General features: G+C 31.7%; 1 protein-coding gene and 1 long non-coding RNA gene across 2 annotated transcripts in view; both read right to left on the reverse strand.

Moving 5' to 3' along the window:
* Positions 1-24,421, reverse strand: part of LOC130665334 (doublesex- and mab-3-related transcription factor A2) — a 162,829-nt gene that overhangs the window by 22,590 nt on the left and 115,818 nt on the right. The window lies entirely within an intron of this gene.
* Positions 4,400-5,268, reverse strand: LOC130665335 (uncharacterized). The gene is made up of 3 exons (XR_008989535.1): positions 4,996-5,268; positions 4,859-4,921; positions 4,400-4,620 (listed from the first exon to the last, which is right to left on the reverse strand). It is a non-coding gene; the product is annotated as an uncharacterized LOC130665335 (long non-coding RNA).

Consider the following 24,421-nt stretch of genomic DNA (forward strand, 5'->3'; position numbering starts at 1 on the left):
CGAATAGAATGGGGTCTGGATGGTCATTACTACCGCACGCACTACGGATTATCCCAAAAAACTTCTATCAAAGAAGTGTCAATATTAAAAACTTCATACATTTATTTAAATTGAAAATTAGTCTTATAATTTGTTATGATTTTTATATATACCTCTAACATATCCTGCGTCACACGAGCTGTCATTAAATAACTGTAACCGCATTTGTCATGTAGAAAATCTAATAATTCTAAAGTCGACTGTAATGAGATTAAAAGTCCTGACAAAGTACTGTAATATCGAAAATAAAAAGAGTGTACGCGCAAAGCGAAGGTCATCGGTTAGTATTAAGTCTAGTTGTAAGATTCTATGTCTGGAGTGTGGGAGTGCAAGAGAGAAAGAATGAGAGTGAGAGAAACAGAGCAAGAGTAGATGCGAGGTATTTTAGGTATGATTCTTGAGGGAGGCAAGTACGAGGAGTGGGAAAAGGGATGAGTGTCGAGGGTCAGTTGACCTGAGTGTGAAAATTTAGTTCTGTACGAGCATTTGACAAAAGACGTGCCATTTGTCTTGTAATACATTGTTTAATAAACTTACAATATCTTTAAACCTGACCAACTACTCATCACCTCTAGAAATAAGAACCTTATCCTATTTATTCCTGTAGGATATCACAGTACTGGCGGTAATTGCAAAAAAAAAATCATCGGAATTCATATCATCGAAATCATTTGTTGTTTTACTTTTTCTTTTCTTTACTTTTTCATTTTTTACTTTCAATTTCTGTTTTTCTTTTTCTTCTGTTGCTTTTGACTGCCATGTACGTAAATAATTTATAAATTCAACGATTGCCTACAAAATTAAAAAAATAATATCAATTACTCAATAATTATGTTCATCTATTATGAAATTAGCAAAAAAAAACGTATAATTTCACGTTAGCAGTCAGCGATTATTTATTTCGGTGAGGGTAAATATATACCTTTTTAGACAGATTCTCATCATCAGGTCTCAAAGCATCCATGGGTGTCCTTGACATCATTGCTTTAATCAGATTCCCGACTTTAGTGATAAAAGCAATAGTTGCGTCGCTATCTTCCAACTCCGGGCAATTTGGTTCATTTTTAAGCGTTTCCATAGCTGCTCGAACTTTTTTAGAAAATAACTAAATCCAAAAAATATTCTTATAAATATAAAACTTTACTTTTAGCAGCATAATAAAATTAACCTGAGCGTAACCGTCAATAATATAGATAATTTTAATATTAAGAATTTTTACCTCGATAGCAAGAGGTACATTCATTTTTGCGAAGCCTTGTGGATTGACATTATGCATTGATAAATTGTGAGCCATCCTCAAATTCAGATTTAAATGTCCTTCGTATTTTAATAATGCAATCCAATGAGATTTCTTGACTATACCATCTGGAGTCTACAACCAAAATTCATACGTTTTTTAATTATAGCATTCTAGTAAAATAATTTTTGTCAAATAAGTAGATATCCTACCCAAAATTGTAATTTTTCCAAAATTTTATTTCGAAGACACTTCAGTAAATGTGGAAAATCAGAAATAAACCAAAGCCGGCGTCCAAAATCATAAGGATGCTCACAACTACATTGACCATCAGATATTCCAAATAATTTCCACGCACCACGATTCCATTGGGCTCCGTCACAAATAATCGCATCAACATAATAACCAGCTTTTTCGAGCAATATCACACACTCAATAATCAATTTGTGCAGAATATCACCAGTCACAGCATTTTTGCTAAAAAATTGCCCGACTACTTGGACCCAGTGACCTTGGAAAGGTTGGAACATAAACACTAGTGCATGGTCAGCTGGGGTGCTTTTAAGATGATCTGGAGTATAATCTTCTAAATTCACAAAACCATCTAATTTTAATGTTTTGCGATTTAATGCAATCCCTTCACTCAAACCAATTTCATCAAGTAGCAAAGATCCTGAGAAAAAAATATTTGGTTGATACATAACAAATGCAAACACTAGAGCAATCCAAGCGCCCATTTATTGCAGATTTTGATAAGCAATTTTCGAATGAGAAGAAGTTTCTACCGTTTACTGACTCATAAGTTATATAGATTTCGTGTAAGTTTACAAGCTTTTAAATCAAAATATATATCATATATGAGTTAATGTAAGCTTTAGTATGAATAAAAAAATATTTTCAGATTATATAAAGAAACATCAGCAAGAGAAAGTATACATTGATTAAGTAAAGCACAGGAAAGTGAAGAAAAGGAGACGTGTGATACTTCAGGAAATATTGTTTTTTTAATGGTAAACTCCAACTTTGTTGATGAAATGGCTATAAAGCAATTATCAAACTGTGATTAGTAATACTTGAAACAAAATGCTGAAGGTATTTGTTAGATACAATCCCGCATGAATTTTGTGTAATGTGATGGCTATAATACCCCGTTTTTGATACTCTTCCATACGTGAACCTTTAAGTTTTAGTGTGTCGAAGACGGCTTTAGGGAAACCGAACGCGCTATCTAGTTTTTGAATATACCGATTCAAAGTGTCTTTACAAGGAAGCGGAAGAATTTCTTTTTTTCGAATCTGATCATATAATCAACTGCCTTTAATTCGCATTAAGAGACATCCGTATACCCACTCAGTCGAATATCGGCGCTGTTTAGCGTTAGTCGCTTTCGCCGCATTGAAACAAGTACGCACAGCTTCTTGCTGTAGAGGTGGTAAATCCGAAATTTTTTTTAATAATGTTGTTTCTTCTAAAGCGGCACAATCGTCTTTCATTTTCAAAAGATTACTTTTTAAAGTTTCATTCTAAATTAAGGAAAGTCAAGTATCTTAACAACCAAATATTAACGAATTATAAAACTAGAATAATGCTCAAATTTTTATCAATAACAATATTATTAAAAAATATCAATGATAAAAAAAATTAGCGAACATCATCGAATTAACTGAAAAAGCTGAAATATGCGACTTATTTTTCGTTGAACATTAAACTTAATTTATGTTTGCGACAATATATTGAGTTTAAAATCGACATTTCGGATAAATATTGAATCTTCTATAATGTGTACTTTTTACGAAATGATTACCAATAACATATATAATGAAGTTGCAGTGTTTTGTACTTTGTTTAAGAAAAACATTAGATAGATGTATATAATAACCTGAAAACAATTTAAAGACAACGACAACTAAAGAATTATATGATTGCTAGAGTGCAAGAGTGAGACACAAAAGATTGTAATAAAAGGAAAATTATTAATGTTAAAATTTTTGGATGATAACAAAGCATTTAAATCCTGATATAGATATTATAGCAATGTCAGATTCACATGTTAAATTACTTAAAATTATTCATACAAATTTCTTAAGACTCTAAAGTTTTTATTTATGATTTATAAAAAACAATTAAGCCAACAGTAATTATCAATAGAAGAATTTAACCACTGCGAAATCAATAGTCATAAAATTTTAGTTCTAAGATGTTATCAGATAAAAAACTTCTATTTCTTGGAAATTAACATTTCAACATAATATTAATGAGACAAATACAAACAATTGATATACCTTTTCACTGAGACGTCTTATTTTTTTTTTCTCTAAAACCAATTCAATCTTTTTACTATTATATAATCCCTTAAAATCTTTACTTTGTTTATTATTCCGGTTTTGTATATTTTGTCTTGCTTGTCGACAAGCAATGCATCGGTATAGTGGCATTTTTTTCTTATATTCATCAGAGGACAGAATACCTTTACAACCAGATGAAACTCTTAAAATTAAAAAAATTTTTTATTTAATGGCTTCAAAATTTGGCTGTATTTCATAATGAATCCATTAAATAAAAATTTATTAAACAACAAATAAGATTACTTGTTTTCATTATATCCGGTTCTTCTTTTCATTATATCTCGAATTTCTTCAGATAAATCGATACATACGTCTGTACACGCATTTACAATCTAGAAAATAAAATATAAAAGTTAGTAAAATAATACGGCTGTTTTAAAACTTTCTAATAATAAATTGAAATAACTTACTGTAACTGTTAAATCGTTTTTTATTTTTAGATGACATTTAAGTTTGAAACAAGTTGAATCTAAATACGATAGTATTATAGTTTGGTTATGATCAAACGTCCAACTCCAATTCCTTGGTAAAGGTTTCACTTCTAATGCATTATAAATATCATGTACAGATAACTGCTGATCATTATTATTTTTAAGTTCTACATTACAATTTCCAGAAATTAATAAGACACTTTCACTGTTTGATACAGAATTATCGCTTGGGTAATGAACACTACTCATGCCATTATTGTTTATATTACTCCTATTTTCATTATCAACAACATTATTCAATAATATAGGATCATCTACGATAGAATTAGTTAAAATATAATCTTGCCAAAAAAGATCAGCATGTTTTATAGCGTTTACATTTTCTAAATTATTGACAACAGGCTGTATTAATAAGGAATTATTTTCTTGAAGGACATCAACGTTGACTTCGTCATCAACAATGTCCATAGAATTGATAACTGATAAATTATCATTATCGCAGCCACTATCATAACATTGATTTACATTTAAGTGAGGTATTGCACCTGGTTTTATTGTAGCTCTGCACCTCCCTGATTAAAAAAAGCGATTTAAAACGATTTATAATGTTAAATGCTCATAAGAAGAGGGATTCAAAAGTATTCAAGGTATTCAAAAGCATTAAAAAGTATTTAAAATTTTTTATTTCGAATCGTCTTTAATCGCTTTTTATAATCAGGGCTGTCAGATACAAAAACATTTCCATCTGGTAACGTTGTGCTATCTAACTTAATAATATCAGTTTTTTTAAAATGTAATTCACAAACACAGTTTGTTGATTTCAACTCTTGGCCAATTGCTGTGCTCCATTTTTCCAGTAAATCTGGCTTCTTTTTTTGAGAAAAAAATGATTAACAAAATAATTGAAAATAAATTGGCGTAATTTTTTTTTGAGGTTACTTACCTTTGGCACTTTGAATAAGCGATGTTTTCGTGAATGTAAAATATTTTTGTCTTCTTGCACTTTACGACCACTTAAACAACCATTTACTACACAACACCGTCCCATTATTTTAATTGTTTATAAAAAAAAAACAATTTTTATATCACAAATTGAACAATGGCAGAAATTATCAACTATCAGTTTCAATCTAAAATAATAATAATAATTTAGTACGTTGGAGTTCGGACTGCTGCTAGTGGCGAAAATAAGAACTATGATCTCTACACTTTTTTGAGGACGTAGAAACGGACGAATCGCCTATACCGTTCGGTCTCCTGTTATCTATTCTTCATGGATGCAAAGGAAGATTGTAACGGGGTGGAATCTTTCCACATTACATTTTAAATTCAATTTCGACTCGCGCCAAAAGATCCGCCCTCCTTCTTCAACAACTGTCTACAATTGAGGAAATACAGTCATTGATGCGCCGGGGTCGCTACGGTCGAGTCCCGACATTTGGTTTTAGGGGTTGGTCAACCTGAGTGGAGAGGTACGAGGGCCAGAGACGACGAGCGATCGCGCTCTTGGCTCGCAGCAACCGCCGTGGACGGACGTGCCTTTCTATCAACTACCACTAACATCTTGGTTTCCACAAATTTCTATCTATCTACTACTACTACTACACGTGCTGCTAGTCATCATTCAAAATGGGCCAAGATCATATAAGCCCACGGCTCGTGGAAGCTTATTCCTAATTAAGTTAATTAAGTTTATTAAGTTTATTTAAACGGTTATTCATAAAATATTTATTGTGGATTGGACCTGGTGGATTGGAAAGGATTGGAATGGTTTGGTGGACTTGGAAGGAAGGACTGGGTCTGGTTTTGGTCTTGGAGGAAAAGGATCGTTGGAATAAGAAGGACTGGTTAAGGTTGGAGATTGTTGGAGTAAGTGAGCTCGTTTGTCTTATTGTCGGGTTAACTATTTGATTTGTTAAATAATATTTTATTAATTGAGGAGTCGTTATTTGTTAAAGTAGTCGAGCCAATTTGTTAGAGTCAGTAGAGTCACATTGTTGTTTATAAAATTAGTCGAGTCAGTGTCATCCGTCATTTTGGTTATTGTTCATCTCATTAATTATCTGTAAAGCGGCTTCGTCAAATAAATGCCATTGTTTTATATTTAAATTTGACATATAAATTTAATTTATCACAACCTTCCTGACAAGTTAGTTATAAGAATTCTCTCTTCATATTTTAATACTGTGTGGTCCAGTAAGGGGCTTACCCTCACCTGGAGATACTGAGTTCAGCTAGAAAGGTTTGCAAGACACCTTAAGTTTTGCACATGTGTGGGACACTTATTGTATTGAGACCACAATCACAAATTTATATAATAAGTGCACCCATTACAAGATAAAAAAGTTTTTAATAGTTTTTATCATAATACAAAAGTCTTTAACATTATTCGACCGACACTCGATTCTTGAAAAAGTTTAACGAAAAAAATTCAAAATAATGCTCAATTATATTTACAAAAGTAATTTTGGGATGGTTATAATAGATTTAAAAAAAAAAAAAAATTTTTATAAAATTTTAGTACCTCTTTTTGCCTACCCTCGCCACCCCTTTCTCTTACATATTTATATATATATTACATAGTATGATAATTTTGAATTTAATGTTTTTAAACTTTTATTTTCTCAACTATCAATTAAAATTAATTCCTCATTACTCAAGGAAAAGTTCAAAGGTTTCGCCATTAATTCAAAAATATAAATCATTAAAAATCAATAAATTTAATTAATTTTAAAATTTTATGTCCATTAAACAATCGATAGTTGAATTATTTAAATCTTTTTTTTATATATAATTATAAATTAATACTATGAAACATGGCTGATAAGAATTCATGAGTAATCATAAATAGAGCCACGAATTGTTCTAAGTTACAAGTGACCAATAGACGAGCGGAGCAGACTACGATTCTTCAATAACAAAAGTTAGGCAGCATCGAGGTTGGACATTAATTGGATGGGTGACCCATTCCGGAAAAAAAATCATTTTATAAAATTATATAAAATTTTACAAAATTTCATAAAACTTTATACTGAAAATGGCCTAGTAAAATTTTATGAAATTTAACTAAATTTTATAAATTTTTATAAAACTTTATAAAATTTCATAAAACTTTATAAAATTTGATAAAATTTTACCAGGCCAATTTCAGTATAAAATGTTATAAAATTTTATAAAATGTTTTTATAAAATTTTATAAAAACATTTTTTCCCGGGTTACGGGGCTTCAAAGATCAACAAAAATTCAGTTTCATCAATGTTAAATTATTTTGTATTATTTTTCATTTTCGTGCTATCAAAATTTTTTTTTTCACATTTTGAGAAGCACATTCTTGTAGGAAATTTAATAACAAAAAGTATTTGATACCTTACATACGTCAAATGAATAAGAAAACAGTTACAGGTCTTTCAATGTCAACGAAAAAGTTCACTTTTTCGTTGACAGTTAAGTTCAAAAATTTAATATTTTTTAAGCTTAACTTTTCGTTGACATTTCAAGCCCTGTAACTTTTTACTCATTCATTTGACGTATGTATGATATCAAATGCTTTTTGTAGGAAATTAAATTTTCTACAAGAACGTGCTCGTCAAAATTTGAAAAAAAAAAATTTTTTTCATATTCTTAATAATGAAAAACTGAAATGAAAAATTTTTGCGTGTTTTTTAAATGGGAAAGAGGACCCCCCTTTGTGATAGCCCAATTTTAAAGATATCTGGCTGAAATTCGGTGAGGATTTTTTTTATAATATAAAGTAACTTTTGAACTCATAAGACGTTGAAAAAAAAAAAATATTTGTCTTTTTTAACACCCTCACAAGTATTACCTTTGAGTGTATTTTAAATCATTAATAACCCTTCTAATTACTGTATGCTACTGATTACTTATGTTTATCTTTCGCGAAGATATATTTTTTGTAAAAAAAATTTTCTACCTATTTATTTGTACTAAAAAAAAAAAAAAAGAGTTTGTTAAAACGCAAGAATTTAAGAGAAAAATGAGTTTTTAATTTTTTTTTAACTGTTCCATCACTTCAAAAAATTTAAAAAAATTTCTGAGTATAGAGAAGTATAAAAGACATTTTCTGACGAATTTTGGTGAGTGACATATTTCAAAAAGGCTAAAAAAAAAAGATTATAATTTTCTTTTCTCTGTGAAAAATCGGCTTTTCGTTTGAGAATCACGATCATATGATTTTTTCATATGTTCACATGTTTTGGACTCGTCAGAATTATGAAAAAAAATCATCATTAATTAATTCCGAATTTTACTATAAAAATAAAGATAACTTCGAAAAAACAGGTTTTTTTGAAATTCTCGAATACCGTTTGAGTTAAAGAGCTAAAAATTGAGGTGAATTATTTTCATTCGACACCACGTCGACCCCCTAAGTTTGAGTCAAAAAAGCTATGGGGGCAGAATTCCCATATTAATCCGGCTATACCCTTTATATTTTTAATTAATCTGAGGTAATACTTCAGAATGTAACAGTCCTATTTACTTGTTTGAAAAAATTTTCTCTTGGTAAAAAAAAAATTTTTTTTTTCCAATCAAAATATATAAAGCTCTCCAGTAAAGAAATTCAATCTTGATTTAAAAATATAAACTTTTGCTTTAAATATTTTTAGTTTTTCCAAAGAAGAAAACAACTTAGTTGGCTAAAGAAAATTTATTTCTTGGTTTCTGAAGATACCAACTTTTTCTGAAAACATCGTTCTCTCGAATTTAGTCGATATCGATTCATTACGATACATCAAGTTTTTAAACGAAGTAACATTAAACTTACTCCGAGTGAAAATCAATTTATTTGAAGATTCGATAACATTTAGTGCAAAGTTAATGTAGACTTATCTCAAAACCATTAATTTTAGATTTAAAAAATAAGAAACTTATTTTAAAATTAAATTACATTAATGTAAATTAAAAAATACTTTTGTTTTAAAATGTAATAAATCAGTTCAATTTTAAATTAATTTTTGTCATTAAAAATTCAATTCTCACGATATATACAATTAATCATAAAAATCTACTTTGATCTTTAATTACAATAAAAAATTTTTTTGTTTACAAAAATGAATGAAAGGTTTTGTCATTTATCCTGGCTTCATTGACACCATCAACTGCACGATACCATACTGAAAAGAAAACAATTTTATAAGAATTTAGAATCAGAAATGAAAACAAACTTGACTATCTAGTATGATTAAAAACAGCATAAATAATAATTAACTTACTTTTGTGCGATTGAAACGACATCATTGAATTTAACTTGAATCAGGAGAAAACACCAGATATTATGACTAATAACTATATAGTAACTCATATTTTCACTGAAGACTTCAATTCATAAAAATACATGTATATGAATAGTTAATTGTCCAATCAATGAACTAATATTATTAGAATATCGGTGTGTATTATATAATTGCATATATACGGCGCCAGCGCTGAAAAGACTTGTTTCATTTTTTTGGAATCTTCGAGCGTCTACGTGTATACACAAAGTGGTGTCGGAAGTAGAGAAGCAGCACAGACCCAACTTCTTGACTTGAGTTTTTTTTTTTTGTTTCAAGCAATAGCCACTAGTTGGTTTAATAAAAATGACTTCTGACGTAGGGTAGTTAAATTTTATAGAATAGAATATTTTATACATAAATGAAGAAAGCTCATTTGCTCGTGTGGGTAATCGGCAACATTTATACATAAATGAAGAAAGCTCATTTGCTCGTGTGGGTAATCGGCAACACCGCACAAATTGAACATACATTTTTTTATTATTAATGTGATATGAGTACTATTTTAGTGCTCACTGTTTTATTCCCCAAGTAGCTTTTTGCTGATTCAACTGTTGCCGCGACATTTTTGTGGTTTATACGATAATCTTCGTGCGACTAGAAGTAAATTTGCGTGCGACAAGTTTACTTGCACAAAAAAAAGTTATTCTTATGGAAAATAGAAAAGTGCGATAAGGAACCTCTTAATGTTAATATTAAGAGCTCTAATTTTCACAGGTGTCTTCTTTTATCTAAATAAAACTTCTGAACCTGTTTCCGAGAAAAAAAAAAAAGAATTTGTTATTTTTTGGATCACCCTAGTATATATATTAGGGTGGCCCAAAAAAACCGACTATTTTTGTTTTCGAGTCTCTAATGAAAATTTGTTGGTTTAAGGTGTTTTAAGACGCCTCTCCAAAAATCAGCTCGATAAAAAATTTTCAAGAGGTCGCTCACGAATTTTGAAAATATCAAAAATGATCGAAATTCGGATTTTTCTGTTCTAAATTTCTTCTTTCTCGTGGCAGCTATAGTTTATATTTATGAAATCATGACTACCCTGGAAATTTCAGCTCAAAAGTAAAATATTTAAACGTCGCTCAAGAATTTTGAATGTTTCCGAATACTGTCTCTTGGACGTTTTTGAGCGACCCTTGAATATTAATAATAAACCTTCTCAATTTTTTTACCATCAATTTATATCATAATGAATAAAAATAGTACCCGAGAAATAGAAATAATAAGTTATTTACATACTTTTTTATTTTTTAATTCAATTTTTAGGTTTTTTTGCTTATTCAAAACTCACCCAATTTTATTGTTTAAGAATGTCCTGTATATTTTCGGTTATGCAAAAGTTATATTTAAGTGAAATGTTAGTAATTGAGTTATAAAAAAATACAAAAACGAATTGAAAGTATTAGTTACATATTATCAGTTAATATTCAAAATTCTTGAGCGCCATTTAAATATTCAAATATTGGGCTGAAACTTTCAGCATAGTCATCATTTTATAGATATAAAATATTGCTGCCACGAGGAAGAAAAAATTTAGAAACAAAAAATCCGGATTCCAATCATTTTTGATATTTTCAAAATTCGTGAGCGACCTCTTGAAAATTTTTTATAGAGCTGATTTTTGGAGTTGCCTCTTAAAACATCTTAAACCAACAAATTTTCACAAGATACTCGAAACAAAAGAGTTGGTTTTTTTGAGCCACCCTAATATATATATATATATATATATATACATATTAGGGTGGTCCTTATTTTGGACATTTTCGAATTTTTATTTCTGAGGAGCAGCTGGTAATATAAGGATAAAGTCTACAGAGTTTCAAATTTTTCGAACAATTACTTTAGCCGGAATAAAAACTTAATCGTTCAATGCCACAAACCCCGTGTTATTTAAATGGGAAACTTACATCGCTGTGCGGCACGGGTTAAAATTGAGATAGAGACCTGAAACTTTGAGGATATTTTTTTTTATTTATTTCGGACCACATAAGCCTCTGGGAGCATAAACATTTGAAAATGTCCAAAATAAGGACCACCCTAATATATATATATATATATATATATATATATATATATATATATATATATATATATATTTATTTATTGATTTCTTTTCTCCTTAATTAACTTATTTCAATATGTAATTGTATTGATTGATGTAGTACAATTTTTACGAAATTCAGTTATATTTTTATCACTCGTTGTTTTGAATGTATAGAGTCTACTGAACTAATAAAAAATAATATTAATAAAATTCAAAAGCTGTTAAATAGTGAATAATGAATAATGAATGAATAAATAAGTGAAGAAAATAATGAATAAACAGTTCAAACAACGGGAATGTAAATCCTGCTCTCTAAATATAAATTAGTGATTTTTCACTAATTTTAAGTGAATATACACTAATCGTCAATGCTACAATCGTACCACGCAGAATTAGTGAATATTCACTAAACGAATATGTGAATATTGGAATTCACTGATTTGATAAGTGAATATGAGAATCCACTAAATTGAATTGTGAATATGGGAATCCACTGCTTTCATCGGTGAAAAAACTTAACCGATGTGAATGGTTAAGGTAGCAATTGAAAGAGCTTGTTGGCCATCAATTTTCCTGATAATTTCAGATCATTTGATCAAGTAGACTCGAAAATATTTGCGAATTACAAAAAAAAATTTTTTTTTTTAGTTTTATATTGATATCTTAGAAACGAGTTGAACGATCAACTTTAAAATCTAATCATCTCTAAAACTTTTCAAAACACGTCGATCGCCGTCTTAACCATCTCAATCGGTTAACTTGTTCGAGAGATATCGCTGGAGAAAGAAATGGTGAAAAACGGGTTTTTCCAAAAATCTTCGAAACGGCTGAACGGATCGATTCCGAATTCGTATCAGCTCTAGAATTCAAGAAAACGCGCCGATTGCTACCTCAAACATCAAAATCGGTTCATTAGTTCAAAATATATCGGCGCCGAAAAGTTAAACAAATAACATAAAATGTTATTATTTCCGGATAAATCAAAATATAATGCATTAATTGTGTCAGAAATCATACCAACTCTTCCACTTCATAGTTTTTTTCGATCACCACACAATGTCATCTAACTTATTTAGTTTAAATCATGTTATCAGCAAAAAATTGTGAAAAACCAGTTTTTAATATTTTTCTCGGATATTTTATATATTATTGCTCTGAACTAAGTCAAAACTCACTTATATCTTGATTTTGATCACTGAAATTGATTTCTGCCTCGATACATTTATTCCATTGAATATAATCAAGAATAAACATTTTAAAACCGCTTCTTCATTAATAGATTTCGATTTTTAACTTGTCAAACTTTAGCAAAAAACGTAACTTGGTAGAGCTTGAAAATATATTCACAGTAATGTTTTCAAGCTCCTTGAGATCGAAAACAGCGGGAAATTTCGGGGCTGGCCCGCAGGGTAAACCGACGCCCAGATTTTTTTTTCCAATACCATAAGTTCCCATAACTTATGGCAGCTACCCTAATTTATGATAGATTTTGATAGTTTACCATAATTTGGATCCACCAGGGCGTGTGTATCTTAGTCTGTATGAGTTCTAATGAAAACTTGAGTTCCTTTCCCTGTAATTTTCGTGGTTGCGGCGCTTGAAAACACCATTATTCAGTTTCTAGATTCTTAAGCCCAAAAACTATTCAGCCTTTTGAGCTTTCCATGCTCCAAAAAAGTTTTGTTCTGATCGATAGTTAAAAAACGGTCGACCCTGCTAAATGTATCTTGAATTTTTCACTGTTTACGTACTATCAGAATAGAACTAATTAATATATTGCTGTCCGCAAACTTGTTAGACTTAAAAATTCTTGGCTAGCACATAGTATTATCTACTCTCTGAGAATCAGTATGTATTTTTAGAAATATTAAAGAAAAGTCGGGAATATCGGTAATTTGATTAATATTCAAACGACAATATCTCCAATACTATATAATCAATTATGATGGTTTTACAGTATTCGAGACATATCACAAACATAAAAGACTTCGTTATTTTTAAGCTATTCCGTTGAAAAATTAAAGATCTATTTAAAGGAAAATGTAGAAAACAACTTTTTACTTAATCTTCGGTCGATGATGTCACGTAAATGACTTTCTCAATTGAAATGCACTTTTGGCGATCGAAAGCATTTATTAAGTTCTAAAGCTGATACGTAAAATACTCCGATTCTCTATATACATTAGCGTGCCACAAAAAAAAATCGACTAATTTACCTTGAAAAATTTCTTTTTCAATAACTGTTGGCTCCGAAGATGTAAAATTAAAAATTGCAGTTTTTTAGGCTGTGTATAAATGTTAACTATAATTAACAGAGTATGGGCGTATTAAAATTTGTAACAAAAGCTTATAGTAGAATAAAGACAAAAAAAGAGGACAACTGTCTTACATCAAAAATGATAACGGTGAATGGCTAGCATATTGTACGGGAGATCATTCAAAAGATTCGCATGACTGATTCTCGTTAACGAGGCGCAAAGAGGGTGAACACTCGTACGATTTGTAAGTTGTATACTGTTCGATCGTTAATAGTCCTTGAAAGTTAAACCACCGCCACTTGAACTACGACCATTATCCAAGAGAGTATGTGCACACGTGCACTTGGATATTTCAGTGCGTATAATATGTACTTCTTCCTTCTCTCAATCTTCATCACCTCTCTCACTTTATTCCATTCTTTAGCTTTCTTGCTTCCTTTCACTTAACATGTTTTCAGAAGCATGATTATATAATAATCCACTTGGTTTTATCAAGTGTTTAGCTATAATACGTAATACATACCATAGCAGGTGAACTACAAAAGAACTTTATAAATTTTACAATGCTCTTCTGATATGGCGTTACATCTTTATCCGATTTTTTCATTTCTATTCATTCATGATATATACCTGCATGCAATATAATACTTGCACTGGCCACTTTATATAAACCACTCTGGATACATTTTGCAGCTATATCAATTGAGCAAATGCTGGAACTTTTTAATGAGCGGTCAGAACTATAAAGTACCTCACGAAATTGCAGAGTTGCTCGCTCCACTCTTGAAATTCCTTTACTACAATTTGCCTTTCTCACTCAATTGCCCATGCTTAGTCTCTTTTGCTCTGCATGATCTCTCGTTTACTCTTTCATTATTTTTTTTTTCTACCAATGTATCAATGGAAAGTAATTGGCCAGTTATTAAATGGTGATTTTTCTGTACGACTATTGACAAGCTTTGTAGATTTAAAAGCTATCAATAATATTCAATAAGCATTGGAAAAAACCATGTTTCTACACAAATTTATTTATGCTCGCAATTATACATATTTCAATAAACCTCTTGTGATCATTTAATGTATAAAAACTGGATATTAGAAAATTGAACAACAACTTTTTCTTTTGAATGATATCAAAAGTACGAGTTTTTGTGCGATTTTGTATTTATAAATTGAACTTGAAGATGTAGTTTTGAGGAAGAAAATCGAAGCAGTCGTTAACCCTGCGAGGCAGCTCTAAAACGTTTCGCTGTTTTCGAGCTCAAAGAGAATTAACTGATGAAGATGGTTTTTGCAGCAATCAGCGCAATTTCTCGTTCTATAGCTGATTCAATTTTCAAATTGATCGATAACGTTGTTTCAGAGATGTTTGAAAAAATCCGTTTTTTATTATTACTTTTTCCAACTATATCTCTTCAACAAATTAACCGGTTGAGATTAGATATTCTTGAGGCAATCAACGTGTTTTATTGGGTTCTAGAGATGATTAGATTTTTAAATCGAATGATCAAGTCAATTATGAGAAATTAACAAGAAATCAAAGTTTTTTTTTGTATTTTTAAATTGTTTCAGAGTCTATTTAATCAAATGGTCTTAAATTCACAGCAAAGTTCGTGCTTAAAAAGTTCTTTCGGTTGACGCGAACCCATTCCAATCTGTTGATTATTTACACACACACACACACACACACACATACACACGCACACGCACGCGCGCGCGAACACACAACACATACCCACACACAAACACGCACGGATACCCAGAGAGGAAACTACCACGGGCCCTGACTTGACCCAGGCTTGGGCCGACTTTGTGGAACCCGGGGCCAAGCTTGTAAGCCAGTCTTGGCCCAGCCTTGGTAAAAGTCTGGAATGATATTCTCGGGCCAAGCCTGGTTGCCAGACCTGGCCCATGCATCGACGAAACAAATAAATTTTATTATTATTAACCTAACAGAGTTCGTGATCATCAACGTTCAAACTATTTAAGTGAGGTAGATGATGTGAAGAAAAAACGCGGTACGGTGAAAATTCTGTTGGACTCTGGGCGCAAACTGCCGTCAGCATGATTGCTGGATTGAATGGTAGATATTGGACGAACCTCCTGATCTTGAACTGATACTTTTATATAAACTACTTATTCATTTTACTACAACCACTCGGTTTTATGAAATACAAAGAGCAATTTATTTAATATTTTCGATCAAGAAAAAAAACAATAATTTCGTATTATATTTATTACAATTACATAATTTTTAAAAATAAAATTTATTGAATTTAATTGATTATTTATCAAGAATCCAGTTGGATTATCTTGCTTTACCACCATTATTAAAAATAACATTTCTTGTAAAAATTTACGAAATATTTCTTAATTAAGTTAATTTTTATAAGTCAACTTATTAAATTACGGTTGCTGGTTGCAAGTAATAACGAACCAAAAAGCATCACGGTGATTTACCGTGAGAGTTTACCGTGATGTTGCGGTGAATCACAGTGAATCGACGCGAGATCTCACCGCAATGTCGTAGATCACGGTGACTCCGTGAAAATCACTGTTATTGTATGAAAAAAAATCGGTCTATCATTTGACCCTGTGGGCCAGCCCTAAAACTTCCCGCTGTTTTGAGCTAAAGAACCTCGAAAACATTATTGTGAATACATTTTCGAGCTCTTCGAGCTCGAAAATACTTTTGTATGCTGTTGTTTTCGAAAAAAACGTTTTTCACTATTTTTTCTCCAATGATATCTCTCAAACGAATTGACCGATTGAGACGGTTAAGGTGGCAATCGACGCGTTTTATCAAGTTCTAAAGCTGATCAAATTTTGAATTCGATTTATCGAGTCGTTTTTGAGATATTTCAGAAGAAAATAAAAAATTTGTTTTTTTTAATTCTTTCGACAACGGTTTCTCTCGAATGAATGAACCGATTTTGATGGTTGAGGTGGCATTCGACGCGGCTTATAAAGCTCTAGAGCCCAGTCCATTTTGGAATCAATCCATCGAGCACATTAAAAGTTATCCAAAAAAAACATTTTTGAAAAAATTTTATTTTTGGAATATCTCTGAACGATCTATTGATGATTTTCGATTTTCCATTTAGTAACATGGTAAAAAATACATAACTTCCGAAAAAATCAAAATACAAAAAATCTCTTCTTAAACATTTTGCAGCAAATTTACTGATCTACAAAAAAAGTCTTTCATAATTTTTGCATAAATTCAACCATTTACAAGATATCCGACGTCAAAGTTTGATACAATTCGGAGAACTTGTTTTTGCTCGTTCTGAATTGTATACCATGTCAACTAATGAAAATTCAGAAATTCTCAATGCAGTTTTTATAGGAAATTGAATGCTCTACAAAAAAAGTCTCTTATTATTTTTTGATAAATCCATCTGTTCAAAAGTTATTGGAGCTCGAAGTCAAGTTAGAATCAATGTCGACATCTTTTTACTTTTCCGGCGAAACTATCGGATTTATCATATAATGTCACAGGATCTTTTTTGTAGACAATTTTTTTCATAAATTTTTTTGAAATTCTGCATTCTCTTCTAGTTATTTCAATTTTAATGTCAAGCTCCTTGAACAATAGTGTTCTGATCGATTTTAAGAGCTTGGAAATTACGTACTTGGTGGAGAAAATTTTCTAATACTGGGATCTTAAAACTGTTTTTTTTTTTTACAGAAAGCTACACTGAGAAAAGAATTTATCAAATATTAATCAAATTTATCAATATTTGATAAACAGCTTACTTAGATTGTTTCCAAGTCAGTCATTATCAAATATTAATACAGTTTATTAAATATTAATAAACAGCTTATTAAATATTAGTAAACGTGTTTATTAAATATTAATAAACACTTTATCAATTATTGATCGGCGGTTTATCAAATATTAATAAATACAGACTGATCTATAGTTTACGTTTCTACATATCTTATATACTATCGTGATATGTAAGCAGTTTGTTTAGTTAATATCGGTTAGGTGGAGTTTAGCAAATCCCACTTTTTTAATCATTTTTCTATAACACTTTATTTTATTTTTTTTTTTTATTATTTCAGCAAGCATAAAAACAATTTGTTAGTTGTAACGCATGTATAAGGCAATATGTTAGGTTAGAAGGTACAACGCCACCACACTCATTAATACTATATACAAATCTCACATATCAATAGTTGATAAAAGTTTATTAAATATTAATAAACTTCTATTAAATATTGATCAGCGACCTATTAAATGTTAATATCAATTTATTAATATTTAGTCGATGGAAAGATCGATATTTGATATGTGTAGGATAGTATTTAATAAATACAGTCGAATATTTGATAAATCAATTTATCAAATATTAGTAAATTTTTCTCTCAGTGTATTTTATTGTTTGATCGAGAGTTTAATTATATTGAATAGAAAATATTTTCTTGAGCCAAGACTATCTCGACTTAAGTCAAGTTATAAATTACTTTGAGTAAAGATAATTATTTAATTTGCCGAAGACTACATTATTTTTTCTATATATGAGCCCGATTTTTATGATCTGGAAAAATTTGCCTTGAATTAAAAAACACTTCAACCGGTGTACGTGAATAAAAGTCAGCTACTTGAAATGAATCAATGTTTTATTGTAACAATTGCCAAGACAGTTTTTGGAGACTAAACAAATGATTTTCCAACAGTAAAATTAATTTGTTTTAATAAAATCTTTGCTCAGCTGAAAATGCATATTTTCAGTTACCTTACAATAAACTTCGAGTTAAAGTTCGAATTAATTCATATAAAATAAGAATTATTATTGTATTGAAAGTATCAACGACTACAACTAAATTATATTCTTTTAGGTGATATAACTTATTTGGTTATATAAAAAACGACAGATTAAGTTAAAACGAATCCGTATCTTTACTCAAGAAACTGCCACGGAGCAGCAAATATTGTCAACCATAGACGGTGGTTGATCCGAACGTCTCACACATTTGACTGTATCCAAACGTAAAGAGTACATGACCCAAGGAATTTGGTTTGACTCCAGCATTTTTTTAGAGTGTAGCCATGAAATTCATAAAAAATCTCGACAAGAAATTTAGTTTTTTTTTAATTTATTATTTGAAAACTTTAAAATAAATCAATAAATCATAAGAAATCTATTTTCATTTCATGCTAAACTTCCTTTCTTCTGAAACTTGTCAAAAGCTACTTCGATATTTAATATTAGAATTTTTCATTTGAAAATTTTTGGTTTTAATACAATACATATTCTTCCATTTATAAAATTTTTGAAATATCATTCAGAAGTTATTAGATGAAATTATATTACGTCAAATAAATTCGAAGTAAGAATCATAGAAGACATAAAGTGTGAGCTGTTTCAAATTAATAATATCCCCTCTAGAGAAATGTTTGGAATGTTGTGGAATACTGTCATGACCCCGCTATTTGTTTCCTACATCAAGTGTCTGTAAAGATCTTTCATAATATTATAGTTTAATAAAACATATTAAAAAGTCGATACTCAAGGACACACTTTATTCAAATGTATACCAATATATCACAGATCTTAAATCTTATTTTCCTTCTTGAGCTCGAAAACGTTATTGTAGATATATATTCTCGAGCTCTTTATGCGCAAAAAAAGTTATAAAAAATGTCAAAGTTTTTAATAAAAAAAATAATAATAACAATAAAAAGAAAATGGTAATAACCGAGAAATTTTCGGTCTTTCCAAAAATTCGAAAAACGATAAAAATAACTTTAAATAATTTTTTTCAAAAAGTACTTTTGAAAACAAAAATATTGGGAAAAAAACGTCTCGATAACCTTGATGAAAGAAAATGATTTACTCAATGATGAAGCTACCCATGCAGGAGCTGCCAGAGTTGAACAACGGGGCCCTCCTTGGCCCAGCACTAGGGAGCCTAGCTTTGGCTCACCTCCATTGGCCCATGCTTGGCTCAAGATTGGGTACTTAGTCCTGGCCATCCAATGGCAAGCCAGACTTGGTCCAAGACTGGGTGACCTATCCTTGGCCGTTACAATGATTACCCGGGCTTGGGCCAAGACTGGGTGTCCCTGCCTTGGCCGTCCAATGACAACCCAGTCTTGCGCCAAGGTAGGATTACCCAAGTTTGGCTATACCTACGGTTTATATAAGTAGATCATACAAATGTATCAGTTCAACATTGGTAGGGTCGTCCAGTAGCTACCGTTCGGGCCTAGCAATCAGAAGGACGGCAGCTTGCGCCCAGAGCCCAGCAGAATTTTCACCGAGTTTTTTTCACATCATTTACCTCCCTTCGATAATTTAAACGTTAATAATCATGACCTCTACGAGGTTAATAATAATAAAATTTTTTTTACTTACATTTATTCGTTTCCTCGAAGCCTGGGCCAAGTCTAGCAACGAAGCCTGGGCCAGGACTGGCAACCAAGCATGGGCCAGGTCTGGCAACCAGGCATGGCCCGAGATTATCATCCCAGACTTTTACCAAAACTGGGCCAAGACTGGCTTACAAGCCTGGCCCAAAGCTCGAAAAACTTGGGCCAAGACTGGGCCAAGCCTGGGCCCGTGGTACTTTCCTCTCCGGGAATATACACTGTAAAAAATTCGCGGAGTGAATGCGGATTACATCCGGAGTGAATGCGGAGTGAATGAATTTTTAATTATTCACTCCCCTCGGAGTGACATTCACTCCGCAGGGGAGTTTTCGCGGAGTAGATAATTTTTTATTAGTTTAATTCCCCCAGAGTGAAATTCAGTCCGGAGGGGAGTTTTGGAAATATTATTAATGAAAAATAACTCCACTAAATAAAATCAAAGTAAAAACTCGCGTATTACATTGCTGATCAACTGATACGCACACACACACGCACACACATATTCGAACACACACACGCACACGCAATCGCGCACTCGCACACACACGAACCCACGCACACACACATTCGCACACACACATTCGCACACACCCGAACACACACGCACACATTCACACACATACACACATTTGCACACACACACGAAAACGAATGGAGTCCCTCGCAGATCTGAATCACGGTGGAAACACCGTGGAAGTGTAAACACCGTGGATCCACAGTAGTTACACGGTGGGTTTGTTCCATTTCACCACCGGGTATCCACAGTAAATCCACTGTGATTACGCGGTGTATCCACCGTGATTCCACGGTGGCTTTGTGCTATTTCACCACCGTGACTCCATGGTGTATCCACCGCGTAATCACTGTGGAATCACCGTGTATACACGGTGGTATAGCCACGGTGGATACACCGCGTAATCACAGTGGTAAAATGGAACAAACCCATCGTGTTTCCACCGTGATTCAAATTTGCGAGGGGTCGCGTTCTAAAGTGGTCGATTTAGCATGACATGATCTATCTATATATCAAAGACAAAAAAACTAACTTAAATCAAGACGAATTAGCTTGAGCTAAGAATATTAAAATGAAGCAAAAAAGTATTGGAAAATCCTAAATTGCGCACGTCAATTTCTTATATGGTAGTAAAAAATAAAAATAAACAAATAACGATAAAAATTAATACATTATTAGTAAGGATTCCTATTTCAGATCATTGTATTTTTCATTATTTGACTGTATGACAACTGTTAGACCTTATTAATGTTCATGTTCAGTAGAGCAGTTGGCTTTAAATTGAAAACATAGAGTGATAAAAATCGGCATTCGAGCAAAATTATGCTACATCAATCAAAAATTTATACTTTAAATCTTAAATCAATTAAATTACGTAGAAAGAAAAAAAAATCTATAAACCGCCTTATCCTCCAGGCCAGCCCTGAAACTTGCCGCTGTTTCCGAGCTTAAAGAGCTCGAAAACATTATTGTCAATACACTTTTGAGCTCTTCAAGTTCAACGATAGCAATGTCGCATAGTCCATTGCAAAAATTCAAGTAATGAACAATAACGAAAAAAGAAATCTGAAAATCGCCTGACCCTGCGGACCAGCCCCACAACTTTCCGCTGTTTTCGAGCTCCTTGAGCTCGAGAATACTTTTGTATGCCATTTTCTTCGAAAAAAACCGTTTTTTAGCATTTCTTTCTCCCACGATTTCTCGCAAACGAATCAACCACTTTTGATGGTTGAGGCGGCAATCGACGCAATTTATTGAGCTCTAGAGCTGATCCGATTTTGGAATTGTTTGGTTGAGTTGTTTCAAAGATATTCGCAAATAACTGTTTTTTACTATTTCTTTTTCCAGCGATATCTCTCGAACGCATTAACCTATTGAGATAGTTGAGGTGTCAATCGACGCATTTTATTAAGTTCTAAAGCTGATCGTTGAAGTCGTTTCTGAGAAATAAAAAAAAATAAGAATAAAAATTTTTAACTTCCCGCTGAGAAAATTGAAAATTTTTAAAAATTCGGGAAGTTATTGGTTTCGGTCCGATTTTTGAAAATCGAATTTGTATCAGATCATGACATTTTGAGGTTCTAGGAACGGATAATCCGTTCGAGAGATATCGTCGACGAAATATTGTAAAAAATAGTTTTTTTTTCGTTTTTCGTGAATTTTTCGGAAACTATCGAATCAATCAATTCCAAAATCTAATCAGCTCTAGAACTCGATAAAAGCATTCGATTACTGCCAAGAACGTCCCAATCAGATAATCCGTTCGAGAGATATCGTCGACGGAATAATAAATGTAAAATCTATATCTGTTTTTTTCATTGAATAACATCATAGTTACTAAACAGAATTACTCAAAACTAATATGTTCTTCTTTATATAAGTCATCGGAAGTGACTGCTGAAAAATCGTCATGTTCGCTCGTATCACGATATAGATACAACGTATCACGTAAATACTTATTTTTGAGCTAATTATTGAATATAATTGTGAATAAATATATAATAAAAAACGCTCATTCATTAATTATTTTGGATTCTAAATTTTTGAACTTTAATATATAACCCTTTTGAGCTTGAAAGCTTATAAAAAGGGGAAACAAAGGTTTTTCAAGCTCGAAAATGTATTTATGCTAATTAGGGTGGCCCAAAAAAACCGACTATTCTCTTTTTTTGAGTCTCTTATGAAAATTTGTTGATTCAAGATGTTTAAAGAAGCCTATCCAAAAATGAGCTCGATAGAAAATTTTCAAGAGGTCACTCACGAATTTTGTAAATATAAAAAATGATAGAAATTCGGATTTTTTTGTTCTAAATTTCTTCTTTCTCGTGGCAGCTATAGTTTACATTTATGAAATCACGACTACGCTGAAAATTTCAGCCCACAATTAGAATGTTTAAACGTCGCTCAAGATTTTTTAATGTTTCCGAGTACTGTCTCTTGCATATTTTCGAGTGACCCTTGGACATTAATAATAAAGCTTCTCAATTTTTTCACCATCAATTTGTATCATAATGAATAAAAATACAAGCCGAGAAATATAAATAATACACTGTAAAAAATCCGGAGTAAATCCGGAGTAAATCCGGATCGAAATTAAATCCGAATTCTCTCCGGATTCTCTCCGCCACTCGGAGTTCCGGAGCTTAAGAAAAAATTACTCCGCATGCGGAGTGAATTGGGAGTTTTTTTTAGCGGAGTGATTTCGGAGTGATGCGGATTTTATTTTACTCCAAATTCACTCCGGTCCGGAGTTTTATTATTGAAATTAATTTATATTAAACTGTTAAATAGCGTGTGTGTGCGAGTGTCAGTGTCAGTGTGTGCGCGTGTCTGTGGATACATGTGCGTGCGTGAATGCACGTGCGAGTGTGCAAATGTGTGCGTGTGTGTGTTCGGGTGTGTGCGATTGTGCGAATGTGTTCAGATGTGTGCGTGTGTTCGGGTGGGTGCGAATATGTGCGTGTGTGTGTTCGGGTGTGTGTGCGCGTATGTTGCGGTGTATGTGCGTATCGGTTGATCAGTACTGTAATACGCAAATTTTTATTTCGATTTTACTTAGTGGAGTTATATTTTATTAATAATATTTTTAAAACTCCCCTCCGGAGTGAATTTCACTCCGAGGGGAGTGAATAATTAAAAATTCATTCACTCCGCATTCACTCCGGATTTAATTCACATTCACTCCTCGAATTTTTTACAGTGTAAGTTATGTACAGACTTTTTTATTTTTTAATTCAATTATTAGGTTTTTTTGCTTATTCAAAACTTACCCAATTTTATTATTTAAGACTGTCCTGTATATTTTTGGTTATGCAAAAGTTATATTTAAGTGAAATGACAATAATTGAGTTATAAAAAAATATACAAACTAATTCAAAGTATTAGTTACATATTACCAGTTAATATTTAAAATTCTTGAGCGCCGTTTAAATATTCAAATATTGGGCTGAAATTTTTAGCATAGTCATCATTTTATAAATATAAAATATTGCTGCCACGAGGAAGAAAAAATTTAGAAACAAAAAATTTGAATTCCAATCATTTTTGATATTTTCAAAATTTGTGAGCGACCTCTTGAAAATTTTTATTCGAGCTGATTTTTGGAGTGGCCTCTTAAAACATCTTAAACCAACAAATTTTAATAAGAGACTTGAAAAAATACAATAGTCGGTTTTTTTGGGCCACTCTAATGCTAATGTCTTCGAGCTCTTAGAGCTCGAAAACAGCGGGAAGTTTGCGGGCTGGCCTGCAGGGCCAACCGATGCCTAGATTTTTTCATTGTGACCTTACCCGATATGGTCTCAATCATATCCCAATATAGGGATAAGTTTAACGGGCTTGCCCCTTCAATACCCAATAGAGTCCCAATGTATGCTTGGGAAT

The sequence above is a fragment of the Microplitis mediator genome, chromosome 3, assembly GCF_029852145.1.
Source record: "Microplitis mediator isolate UGA2020A chromosome 3, iyMicMedi2.1, whole genome shotgun sequence".
NCBI lineage: Eukaryota > Metazoa > Arthropoda > Insecta > Hymenoptera > Braconidae > Microplitis > Microplitis mediator.